Source organism: Acinonyx jubatus, chromosome A3 (genome assembly GCF_027475565.1).
Source record: "Acinonyx jubatus isolate Ajub_Pintada_27869175 chromosome A3, VMU_Ajub_asm_v1.0, whole genome shotgun sequence".
Taxonomy (NCBI): Eukaryota; Metazoa; Chordata; class Mammalia; order Carnivora; family Felidae; genus Acinonyx; species Acinonyx jubatus.
In genome coordinates, this window is record NC_069388.1 from 51,230,782 (window position 1) to 51,244,811 (window position 14,030).

Genomic DNA, 14,030 nt, shown 5'->3' on the forward strand with positions numbered 1-14,030 from the left:
GAGGGAGAGAGCCAAACCATAAGAGACTCTTAAAAACTGAGAATAAACTGAGGTTTGATGGGGAGTGGGAGGGAAAGGAGGGTGGGTGATGGGCATTGAGGAGGGCACCTGTTGGGAGGAGCACTGGGTGTTGTAGGGAAACCAATTTGACAATAAATTTCATATTAAAAAAAATAAAGAATTGGCCACCTCATCCTGTATCCGCAGTCTTTACGGGTGTAGGAAAAGCTACTGATATCCAGCAGAGTGTTGAAATTTTTCTTTGTAAAGAGCCTGGAGGCCAGGTTGCTACTATTCAGCCTTATGTTACTGGTAGAGCCATTAATCTGGGGGTAAGAGACCTATTAAGTCAATGGGAAGCATATACTAATGTTCCTTATGTTTCTCCTGCTGCAACCAATATTATGTCCAAAATGAATTATAATCCATTAAAAGGGCTTGGATGACAAGAAAATGGGCATATGGAGCCAATTACTGCCAAAATGAAGCCTCCTTATATGGGACTGGAATATCCTATACAGAATTCAAATTTAGTGTAAGGGCCACTGTTCATGAACAATGTTATGCCTTACGTTAAAATGGTTAACAACTGCCTCAAAAGTAAGCCTCAAGCATAGCTATCTATTTTTAAAAACAGGACCCAGCACAAACATATTTTCTTACTATCAGCCCATTCTCTGGCTCCAATCTTACAATTGATGGCACTCCTCTCCTCCAATGCTTCTGTCTTGTGCTACTTGTATGTTGTCAGAATGGGATGGATGGGTGACTTGGGAAACATGTAGAGGGGATATGGAGCGAGTTCTTTTAAATACTTCCTATGGAAGTGTCATTGATTAGAGCCTTATGGACTCAGCTTGCCTTAAAAATTCATTACAAAATCTACAATTGTGTGTTCATAATCAAACTATCAACACCACTACTAATGGCCCAATTGTTGGGCATGGTGAGGGATTTTCTGCACCCAGTCCTCATTTACAAGAAGGACCATTACAGAAGTATATATGGAAATTAACTGCTGCCCTCAACCATTTACAAACCTGGAAGGGCACATATTATAAAAACAGCTCCAGTGATATTTCTACTTTATCTGTCATGGTTAATAGTACCTGGTACATACAGGCTTGTGTCCATTTGCCATACGTACTGTTGAAAGTTTGGAATGATGCTGAGGCCCTGTCTCTCTTCAGGCTAACTACTGGAGTAGAGGTTGACATCAATTTATCCTGAGGCACATGGGCTACATGGAGAAGGGGTGGATACCTGAATTGGCATAGTAGCTAGGTATGAAACCAGCAATGCCAGCAATATCCATCACTGGAAGGAAGTGGGAGAATTTAAGAAATATCAAGGCTCTAATGTGTTGGTGATATGTTATGGAGAATGAGGGAAGAAGTTTAGGATGATACATGGGTGTGTCTGGCCTTGGCAGTTGGAAGCATGGTGGGCTACTGATGAAATAAGAGACCAGAGAAAATAGACTTAATGGAGGAAGGTGGTAAATTTGGTTTTGTGTGTTGAACTTGAAGTGCCAACAAAATGTCCAATGGACATGTCCACTGGAAATATCCAATGTTTGATGTGCTCTAGAATAAGATTTAGCCTGAATATACATATCCAAGTGACATCAGCATGTAGAGAGAATTGAGTGGGTAAGATAACCCAGGGAGTGAGTGGAGGGAAAAAAAAAAGAGGAAGAATTTAGAATCATTGAGAAAGAGGATGAGAGCAAATGAAAAAGTAATATTGGAAATGTAGAAGGAAAAATCTGGAATATTTGTTATTAGGGAAGCTGAGGGATGAGAGCAATTTAAGAAAGTGATAATGGTTATACACTGTTACATGATGCAGAGAAATCAAGAGATACAGACTTAAAAGTATCCATTGGATTAGTGGCATGAAGGTCCCTGGGTGACCTTGACAATAATACTTTTGATGGACTGCTTGGGACAGAAGCATGACTACACCTAGCATGAGAAGGGAGTGGAAGAGAGCATTAGAGAAGGTACATGCAATCAACTATTTTAAAAGTCAAATCTAAGTGTTTTTTAAACCAAGAGTGATGTTAGTGTGTTTAAATGCTGAACAGCTTTCTGATTCAAGATGGCTGACTGACTCAGTTACACAAGCTCCTTTCCAAATTCTTCATTGTTAACAGTAGTGACTGCAGCAGTACTAGAAATCATGTATATTCTGTTGGTGCAACAGAGGAAGGGTTTCTGGAAGATGTGAAGGAAGGGATTGGATTTTTGGCAAAAGCAAAGACCCTAAAAAACAATATACTGGACAAGTTAATAGTCATAGATGCTTGGAAGGATGCAGTGGGTAATAGGCTGTGGGAAGATGGTAGGATCATTAAGTCAAGATTGCTGGAGCTGGATCAGGCCCAGAGAGTGTCCATATGGGCATTCCCTCTCTAGGCAGTAGCTGAAGACAGACTTGTTTTTCATAAGTGGCAGGGGGTGGAGTGGGGTGGGTGGGTCTTCCTTGGAGGGTGGGATGTCATAATCTGAGTCCACTGAAATGGACACAGAGATTTGCCTTATGAAATCAATTCCTCAAGAAGCATGAGAGGCAGTTCTCCTGGCTTCACTTTCGTGTCCATCCACCACGGCCAGGGCTCTGCTCTCAAGAGAAGAATGCAGTGATTTTGATACACTAGCTAGAGATGCTTTGCATTTATAAACTCTGGGTAGATTACTAAAAATCACTAGACATTGTTAATAGTGTGAAGAAGAACAACTAAACTAGTAAATAAATGAATACTGAGGAAACAGTTAAAGAGGAAACTGATGACTTATATTCTCTTTTTTTTTCAGAAATGATTGAGATGATATTGTACCCACAAAATAAAGGCTACTCTGAAAAAGAAACAATTGGAGAGTAAGAAATAGCTCTTTGAAATGAAACAAAAGAAAAAAAACTTTATATAAGTTTATAAGTAGACTAGACATGGGTGTAATCTGAAAATATGAATATTGTGAAATATGATGTAAGTCATAACAATCTAAAATATGATGCAAATGAATTCCCTAGAACTTAGTACTAAAAGACAAATAGTTGAAAATTATGAAAGACAAGTTAGGAAACATTCACTATTTGTTTCATTTTTTGGGGGGATAATGAAACACTTTCATTTCTTATTAACACAAATTTTTAAATATTGAGATATAATTGACATATAACATTGTATTCACTTTTGGTGCACAACATAATGACTTGATATACGATAAATTTAGTTAACATCTACCATCTCCTAGAGTTTTTTTTATCTTGTGGTGAGAACTTTTAAGATCTACTCTCTTAGTATATTTCAAATATACAGTACAGCAAGTTAAGTACAGTCACCATGATGTACATTATGTCCCCAGGACTTATTTATCTTATTGCTGGATCTTTTGCATCTTTTGACCATCTTCACCCATTGTACCCACCTTCTATCTTTGCCCCTGACAACCACCAGTCTGTTTCTCTGTGTCTATGAGTTCAGTTTTTTCTTTTTTTTTGATTCTGCATATAAGTGATAGCCTACAATATTTATCTTTCTCTGTCTGGCTTATTTCACTTATAATACTCTCAAGTTTCATCCCTGACATTGTAAATGGCAGGATTTCCTTCTTTTTCAAGGCTGAATAATATTCCAGTGTATGTGTATATCACATTTTATTTTTTATTATTTTTTTCAATATATGAAGTTTATTGTCAAATTGGTTTCCATACAACACCCAGTGCTCATCCCAAAAGGTGCCCTCCTCAATACCCATCACCCACCCTCCCCTCCCTCCCACCCCCATCAACCCTCAGTTTGCTCTCAGTTTTTAAGGGTCTCTTATGCTTTGGCTCTCTCCCACTCTAACCTCCTTTTCTTTTTTCTTCCCCTCCCCCATGGGTTTCTGTTAAGTTTCCCAGGATCCACATAAGAGTGAAACCATATGGTATCTGTCTTTCTCTGTATGGCTTATTTCACTTAGCATAACACTCTCCAGTTCCATCCATGTTGCTACAAAGGGCCATATTTCATTTTTTCTCATTGCCATGTAATACTCCATTGTGTATATAAACCACAATTTCTTTATCCATTCATCAGTTGATGGACATTTAGGCTCTTTCCATAATTTAGCTATTGTTGAGAGTGCTGCTATAAACATTGGGGTACAAGTGCCCCTATGCATCAGTACTCCTCTATCCCTTGGGTAAATTCCTAGCAGTGCTATTGCTGGGTCATAGGGTAGGTCTATTTTTAATTTTCTGAGGAACCTCCACACTGTTTTCCAGAGCGACTGTGCCAATTTGCATTCCCACCACCAGTGCAAGAGGGTTCCCATTTCTCCACATCCTCTCCAGAATCTATAGTCTCCCGATTTGTTCACTTTGGCCACTCTGATGTATATCACATTTTAAAAATACAATTCATCAGTCAGTGGACACTTCGATTGTTTTCATGGTGGCCAGTGTAAACAATGCTACAATAAACATGGGGGTGCAGGCATCTTTTCAAGATAGTGATTCTGTTTCTTTTTATTAAATACCCAAAAATTGAATTGCTGGATCATAATTATTTATTTCATTCAAGAAATATTTCAAGTGTCTACTAGATTCCACTTGCCCTCATAGAGCCTACAGATTGGTGAGGGGTAAGACAATAAGCAAATTATGACAAAAAATGTGTATATAATCAAATTGTGATAATTTGCGCTAAAGTACAAAGAGTTTCAGTATTAATGATATCTGAAATTTTTATAATTTTGAACTCTGTGCCAAATACCGTTTTAAGTGCAAACTTTAATATATTAACTTATTTACTGTTCTCCACAACGCTATGAGGTAGATACTATCTCTGAGGAAATGTCTACAACCATGAAAAATGTGAGATTTTATATTACTTTATAAATTAACAAGTTACATGGAAACTGATGAAATATATGAGACTCCTGGGTCAGAAATAAATACTCCAGGCAAAGCAGGCTGCATGGATTTGATGTTCGTAGGTAGATGCACATGCAGTGGGTTTGTGTTATAGCCGAGGAACTCAGAGCTCAGGGAACCCAAATCTTTTGTAATGGGCTCAAGAAGGTCTGCTCTTTTCCTTAGAGGGAGATATTATCATTAGATGTTGTCATTACTAGACAGTAAATAAGATGCTCTTTACTCCAGAAGGACACTTTATTCTAAGGCTGTTCTTTTTACACATATCCTTAAAAAGGTAGTCTAGAAAAAAGTTATTTAGTTCCTCTGCTCACAAGATGTGCAGAAATGACATAGACCATGGGTAATTGCCTCCCAACAGGAAACTAAAGCACAGAGAGGTTGAGTGATGTGTCTTATTCTTGAGCTGACTAGTAGCAGAAAAAAGATCTAAATTCAGACAATCTGGACACCATACTTTTACTAGGGGTTTACAAATTGTGGTCTTCAGGCCAAATCCAGGCCTGTTTTTGTATGACCAATGAGCTAAGAATGGTTTTTACATTTTTAAAGAATTGTAAAAAACAAACAAACAAACAAAAAAACAACAGAGAATATGTGGTAGAGATTACATATATCCCATAAAGCCTAAAATATTTACTACCTCGCTGGACCTTTATACAAAAAGTTTGCCAAACTATGATATTAACCAATGGAACTAACTGCCTCTATAGGATGTTTAGTGGAGTATGTATGTATGGATCTAACCTAGTTCAAGGCGATGGTGGTAGTAGAAGGCACAGATTGATATTTGAATTGAACTTTGAAAGGTAAATAGAAGTTGGATGAAGACAGGTGAGGAAATGGATTCCATGAAGAAAAATTTCACTGAATGAAGAAATACTTGAGTTTTTCGGTCAAAATTCAGTGATGACAACCACTGTCCATGTTGGTATGAACATGCACCATTCCTGAAGTCCAGTGTAGGTGGTAGCTGTGATCACTGAGTGCTCTGCACAGTATGTGGGACTGGGGATAAAATATGGGACAAAATCTTCTAAGAATATGAGGCTGACTGATGTGGATATTTCACCATGTTCACAGTTCTCAAACCTAGAGTTGTTCTTGATTTGTTTTTTTTTCCTTCCCTGTATCTAATCCATCCACAACTTCTATTGGCACCACCTTCAAAATATACACTTAATCCAACTGTTAGTAATTTCCACTGCCACACCTGTAGTCCAAGCCATTATTACAATAACCTTCTAAACTGATGTAATTGCTTTCACTCTTACTGCTTACTTCCTATTTTCTGTACAGCAACCAGAATAATACTTAAAAAAATTTAATTCCAGTGTAGCTAACATACAGTGTGATATTAGTTTCAGGTGTTCAATATAGTGATTCAACAGTTCTATATATTAGTGCTCATAAAGATAAGTGTACTCTTAATCCCCTTCACATATTTCACCCAACTCCTTACCCACCTCCCTGCTGGTAACCATCTATTTGTTCTCTGTAGTCAAGAGTCTGTTTTTTTGGTTTCTCTCTCTTTTTTGCTTTGTTCATTTGTATTGTTTTTTAAATTCCACATATGAGTGAAATCATATGGTATTTGTCTCTCTCTGACTGGAGTTTTCCACTTTACATTATACTCTCTAGATCCATCCATGTTGTTGCAAATGGCAAGATTTCATTCTTTTTTTTTTATAACTGAATATTTCATTATTTACATAAACCATATCTTCTTTCTTCATCAATGGATGGATACTTGGGCTGCTTCCACTTGGCTTTTGTAATTAATGCTACAATAAACATGGGGGTGAATATATTCCTTTGAATTAGTTTCTTTATATTCTTTGGGTAAATACCCAGTAGTGGAATTACTAGATCATAGGGTAGTACTATTTTTAATTTTTTGAGCAACCTCCATACTGTCTTCCACAGTGGCTGCACCAATTGCATTCTCACCAATAGTGCACGATGGTTTCTTTTTCTCCACATCCTTGCCAACACTTGTTGTTTCTTGTGTTTTTAATTGTAGCTGTTTTGACAGGTGTGAGGTGGTATCTCATTGTAGTTTTGATTTACATTTCCCAGATGATCAGTGATGTTGAGCATCTTTTCATGTTCCTGTTGGCCACCTGTATTTGGAGAAATGTCTGTTTATGTCTTCTGCCTATTTTTAATTAGATTATTGTTTTCTTGGTTTGAGCTGTGTAAGTTCTTTATATATTTTGAATACTGTTTATCAGATAAGTCATTTGCAAGTATCTTCTCCTATTTGGTAGATTGTCTTTTAGTTTTGTTGATTGTTTGCTTTGCTGTGCAGAGGCTTTTTATTTTGATGTAGTCTCAATATTTTATTTTTGCTTTTGTTTCCCTTGCCTAGGGAAACATATCTAAAAAGATATTATAGTCAATGTCAGAGTAATCACTGCCTGTGCTCTCTTCTAGGATTTTGAGGGTGTCAGGTCTCACATTAGGTCCTTGATTCATTTTGAGGTTTTATTTTTATTTTTATTTTTTCATTCTGAGTTTATATTTGGGAATGTTGTAAGAAAGTGTCTCAGTTTACGTCTTTTCCATGTAGCTGTCCAGTTTTCCAAACACTATTTATTGAAGTGACTGTCTTTTTTCCATTGTATATTCTCGCCCTATTGGTTGAAAATGAATAGCCTACATAACTATGGGTTTATTTCTGGGCTCTATTTTGTTCTATTGATCTATGTCTCTGTTTTCGTGCCAATATTATAATGTTTTGATTACTACAGCTTGTGATATAACTTGATGTATAGAATTGTGATACTTCTAGTTTTGTTCTTCTTTTTCAAGATTGTCTTGGCTATTTGGGGTCTTTACGGTTCCATACAAATCTTGGGCTTGTTTGTTCTAGTTCTGAAAAACGCTAATGGTATTTTGATTTTTTAAAAATGTTTATTTATTTTTGAAAGAGGGAGAGAGAGAGAGAGAGAGAGAGGGAGGAAGGGACAAAGAGAGAGGGAGACACAGAATCTGTAGCAGGCTCCAGCCTTTGAGCTGTCAGCACAGAGCCCAATGTGGGGCTTAAACTCACAAATCGTGAGATCATGACCTGAGTCAAAGATGGATGCTTAACTGACTGAGCCACCCAGGCACCTCCCCGCCTTTCAAAAAAATTTTTTTCATGTTTATTCAGTTTTGAGAGAGAGACAGAGAGACAGAAAAATGCTATTGGTATTTTGATAGGGAGTGCATTAAATATGTGGATTGGTTTGGGTAATAGGGACATTTTAACAGTATTTGTGCTTCTGATCCATTAACAGCATATGTCTTTCCACTCGTTTTTCATCTTTAATTTTTTTTGTCATTGTTTTATAGTTTTCAGAGTATGGGTCTTCCACATCCTTAGTTAAATTTATTCCTAGGTATTTTATTATTTTTGGTGCAATTGTAAATGGGATTGCTTTCTTAATTTTTCTTTCTGTTGCTTCATTATTAGTGTATAGAAATGCAACAGATTTCTGCACATTAGTTTTGTATCCTGTGACCTTACTGAATTCATTTGTCAGTTCTAGTAGTTTCTTGGTGGAGCCTTTCAAGCTTTCTTACATAGAAAAGCATCATATCATCTGCAAATAGTGAAAATTTTGCTTCTTCCTTAACAATTTGGATGCCTTTTGCTTGGCTGATTGGCTGTGGCTAGGACTTCCAGTACTATGTTGAATAAAAAGTGGTGAGAGTGGACATCCTTGTCTTGTTGCTGACTTTAGGGAAAAATCTCTCAGTTTTTCCCCATTGACTATGAGGTTAGCTATGGGTTTTTCATATAAGACCTTTAATTATGTTAAGGTATGTTCCCTTTAAACCTACATTGTTGAGTGTTTTTATCATGAATGGATGTTGTACTTTGTGAAATGAATTTCCCGCATCTATTGAAATGCTCATATGGTATATCTTTTCTTTTTTTGATGTGATGTATCACTTCATTGATTTGAAAATACTGAACCGTGTATGATTGCATCCTGACAATAAATCCTACTTGATTGTGGTAAATGAAATTTGAAATGTTTTGTTGGATTTGATTTGCTAATATTTTGTTGAGGACTTTTGCGTCTATGTTTATCAGAGATATTGGCCTGTAGTTTTCTTTTTCAGTGGTGTCTTTATCTAGTTTTAGTATTGGGATAATCCTGGACTCATAGAATGAATTTGGAAGTTTTTCTTTCTCTTCTATTTTTTGGGATAGTAGGAGAAGAATAAGTATTAACCCCTGTTTAAATGTTTGGTACAATTCACCCATGAAGCCATCTGGTCTTCCACTTTTGATTATTGGGAGTTTTTTGGTTAATGATTCAATTTCTTTGCTGGTAATCAGACTGTTCAATTTTCTATTTCTTTCTGTTCAGTTTTGGTAGGTTATATGTATCTAGGAATTTATCTATTTCTTCTAGGTTGTCCAGTTTGTTAGCATATAAATATTCATAATTTTCTCTTACAATCTTTTGCATTTCTGTTCTGTCAGTTGTTATTTCTTCTCTTTAATTTTTAATTTTGTTTTTTTATTATTAAATATAATTTAATGTCAAATTGGTTTCCATACAACACCCAGTGCTCATCCCAACAGGTGCCCTCCTCAATGCCCATCACCCACTTTCCCCTCTCCCCCACTCCCCATCAACCCTCAGTTCTCAGTATTTAAGAGTCTCTTATGGTTTGCCTCTCTCCCTCTCTGTAACTTTTTCCCCCTCCCCCACCATGGTCTTCTGTTAAGTTTCTCAGGATCCACATAACAGTGAAGACATATGGTATCTGTCTTTCTCTGCCTGACTTATTTCACTTAGCATAATACTCTCCAATTCCATCCACGTTGCTACAAAAGGCCATATTTCATTCTTTCTCATTGCCATATAGTATTCCATTGTGTATATAAACCACAATTTCTTTATCCATTCATCAGTTGATGGACATTTAGGCTCTTTCCATAATTTGGCTCTTGTTGAAAGTGCTGCTATAAACATTGGGGGTACAAGTGCCCCTATGTATCAGCACTCCTGTATCCCTTAGGTAAATTCCCAGCAGTGCTACTGCTGGGTCATAGAGTAGATCTATTTTTAATTTTTTGAGGAACCTCCACACTGTTTTCCAGAGTGGCTGCACCAGTTTGCATTCCTACCAACAGTGCAAGAGGGTTCCCGTTTTCTCCACATCCTCTCCAACATCTATAGACTCCTGATTTGTTCATTTTAGCTACTCTGGCATGAGGTGGTATCTCAATCTAGTTTTGATTTGTATATCCCTGATGAGGAGTGACATTGAGCATCTTTTCATGTGCCTGTTGACCATCTGGATGTCTTCTTTAGAGAAGTGTCTATTCATGTTTTCTGCCCATTTCTTCACGGCATTATTTGTTTTTCAGGTGTGGAGTTTGGTGAATTCTTTATAGATTTTGGATACTAGCCCTTTGTCTGATATGTCATTTGCAAGCATCTTTTCCCATTCCATCGGTTGCCTTTTAGTTTTGTTGACTGTTTCCTTTCCAGTGCAGAAACTTTTTATCTTCATAAGGTCCCAGTAGTTAATTTTTGCTTTTAATTCCCTTGCCTTTGGAGATATGTCAAGTAAGAAATTGCTGCGGCTGAGGTCAGAGAGGTTTTTTCCTGCTTTCTTCTCTAGGGTTTTGATGGTTTTCTGTCTCACATTTGGGTCCTTCATCCATTTTTGATTTTATTTTTGCGAATGGTGTAAGAAAGTCGTCTAGTTTCATCCTTCCGCATGTTGCTGTCCAGTTCTCCCAGCACCATTTGTTAAAGAGACTGTCTTTTTTCCATTGGATATTCTTTCCTGCTTTGTCAAAGATTAGTTGGCCATACATTTGTGGGTCCAATTCTGGATTCTGTATTCTATTTCATTGGTCTATGTGTCTGTTTTTGTGCCAATACCGTAGTGTCTTGATGATTACAGCCTTGTAGTAGAGGCTAAAGTCTGGGATTGTGATGCCTCCCACTTTGGTCTTCTTCTTTAATATTACTTAGGTTATTCAGGGTCTTTTGTACTTCCACACAAATTTTAGGATTGTTTGTTCTAGTTGAGAAGAATGTGGGTGCAATTTTGATTGGGATTGCATTGAATGTGTAGATAGCTTTAGGTAGTATTGACATTTTGATAATATTTATTCTTCCAATCCATGAGCATGGAATGTTTTTCCATTTCTTTGTATCTTCTTCAATTTCCTTCATAAGCTTTCTATAGTTTTCAGCATACAGATCTTTTATATCTTTGGTTAGGTTTATTCCTAAGTATTTTATGGTTCTTGATGCAGTTGTGAATGGGATCAGTTTCTTTATTTCTCTTTCTGTTGATTCATTATTGGTCTATGAAAATGCAACCAATTTCTGTACATTAATTTTGTATCCTGCAACTTTGCTGAATCCATGTATCAGTTCTAGCAGACTTTTGGTGGTGTCTGTCGGGTTTCCCATGTAGAGTATCATGTCATCTGCAAAACGTGAAAGTTTGAGTTCATCTTTGACAATTTTGATGCCTTTGATTTCATTTTGTTGTCTGCTGATGCTAGAACTTCCAACAGTATGATAAACAGCAGCGGTGAGAGTGGACATCCCTGTCATGTTCCTGATCTCAGGGGGAAAGCTTTCAGTTCTTCCCCATTGAGGATGATATTGGCTGTGGGCTTTTCATAAATGGCTTTTATGATGTTTAACTACGTTCCTCCTATCCCAACTTTCTCGAGGGCTTTTATTAACAAAGGATGCTGTATTTTGTCAAATGCTTTTTCTGCATCGATTGACAGGATCATATGGTTCTTATCTTTTTTTTTTTATTAATTTGATGTATCACATTGATTGATTTGCAAATATTGAACCAGCCCTCCAGCCCAGGAATGAATCCCACTGGATCATGGTGAATAATTCTTTTTATATGCTGTTGAATTCGATTTGCTAGTATCTCATTGAGAATTTTTGCATCCGTATTCATCATGGATATTGGCCTGTAGTTCTCTTTTTTTGCTTGGTCTCTGTCTGGTTTGGGAATCAAAGTAATGCTGGCTTCATAGAATGAGTCTGGAAGTTTTCCTTCCCTTTCTATTTTTTGGAACAGCTTGAGAAGTATAGGTATTATCTCTGCTTTAAATGTCTGGTAGAATTCCCCAGAGAAGCCATTTGGTCCTGGACTCTCATTTGTTAGGAGATTTTTGATAACTGATTCGATTTCTTCACTAGTTATGGGTCTGTTTAAACTTTCTATTTCTTCCTGTTTGAGTTTTGGAAGCGTGTGGGTGTTTAGGAATTTGTCCATTTCTTCCAGGTTGTCCAGTTTGTTGGCATATAATTTTTCATGGTATTCCCTGATAATTGCTTGTATTTCTGAGGGAGTGGTTGTAATAATTCCATTTCCATTCGTGATTTTATCTATTTGGGTCATCTCCCTTTTCCTTTTAGAAGCCTGGATAGAGGTTTGTCAATTTTGTTTATTTTTTCAAAAAACCAACTCTTGGTTTCATTGATCTGCTCTACTGTTTTTTTTTTTTATTCTATATTATTTATTTCTGCTCTGATCTTTATTATTTCTCTTCTTCTGCTGGGTTTGGGGCGTCTTTGATGTTCTCCTTCTAGTTCTTTTAAGTGTGCTGTTAGATTTTGTATTTGGGATGTTTCTTGTTTCTTGAGATAGGCCTGGATTGCAATGTATTATCCTCTCAGGACTGCCTTCGCTGCATCCGAAAACATGTGGATTGTTGTATTTTCATTTTCGTTTGTTTCCGTATATTTTTAAATTTTTTCTCTAATTGCCTGGTTGACCCACTCATTCGTTAGTAGGGTGTTCTTTAACTTCCATGCTTTTGGAGGTTTTATGGACTTTTTCCTGTGGTTGATTTCAAGTTTCATAGCATTGTGGTCTGAAAGTGTGCATGGTATGACCTCAATTCTTTTATACTTATTAAGGGTTATTTGTGACACAGTATGTGATCTATATTGGAGAATTTTCCATGTGTACTCGAGAAGAAAGTATATTCTGTTGCTTTGGGATGCAGAGCTCTAAATATATGTGTCATGTCCATCTGGTCCAATGTATCATTCAGGGCCCTTGTTTCTTTATTGATTCTCTATCTAGATGATCTATCCATTGTTGTAAGTGAAGTATTAAAGTCCCCTGCAATTACCACATTCTTGTCAATAAGGTTGCTTATGTTTGTGATTAATTGTTTTATATATTTGTGTTCTCCCGAATTTGGTGCATAGACATTTATAATTTTTAGCTCTTCATGGATAGACCCTATAATTATGATATAATGCCCTTCTTCGTCTCTTGTTACAGCCTTTAATTTAAAGTCTAGTTTGTCTGATATAAGTATGGCTACTCCAGCTTTGTTTTGACTTCCAGTACCATGATAGATAGCTCTCCATCCCCTCACTTTCAATCTGGAGGTGTCCTCAAGTCTAAAATGAGTCTCTTGTAGACAGCCAATAGATGGGTCTTTTTTCTTTATCCATTCTCATACCCTATGTCTTTTGATTGGAGCATTTAGTTCATTTACATTCAGTGTTATTATTGAAAGATATGGGCTAGAGTCATTGTGATATCTGTAGGTTTCATGCTTATAGTGATATCTCTGGTACTCTGTGGTCCTTGCAACATTTCATTCACAGTGTCCCCCTTAGGATCTCTTGTAGGGCTGGTAGGGTGGTGATGAATTCTTGCAGTTTTTGTTTGTTTGGGAAAACCTTTATCTCTCCTTCTATTCTGAATGACAGACTTGCTGGATAAAGGATTCTTGGTGCATATTTTTTCTGTTCATCACAGTGAAGATTTTCTGCCATTCCTTTCTGGCCTGCCAAGTGTCAGCAGATAGGTCTGCTACTACCTGTATATCTACCTTTGTATGTTAAGGCCCATTTATCCCTAGCTTCTTTCAGAGTTTTGTCTTTATCCTTGTATTTTGCCAGTTTCACTATGATATGTCATGCAGAAGATTGATTCAAGTTACATCTGAAGGGAGTGCTCTGTGCCTCTTGGATTTCAATGCCTGTTTCCTTCCCCAGATCAGGGAAGTTCTCAGCTATGATTTGTTCAAGTACACCTTCAGCCCCGTTTTCTCTTTCTTCTTGTTCTGGAATTCCTATGAT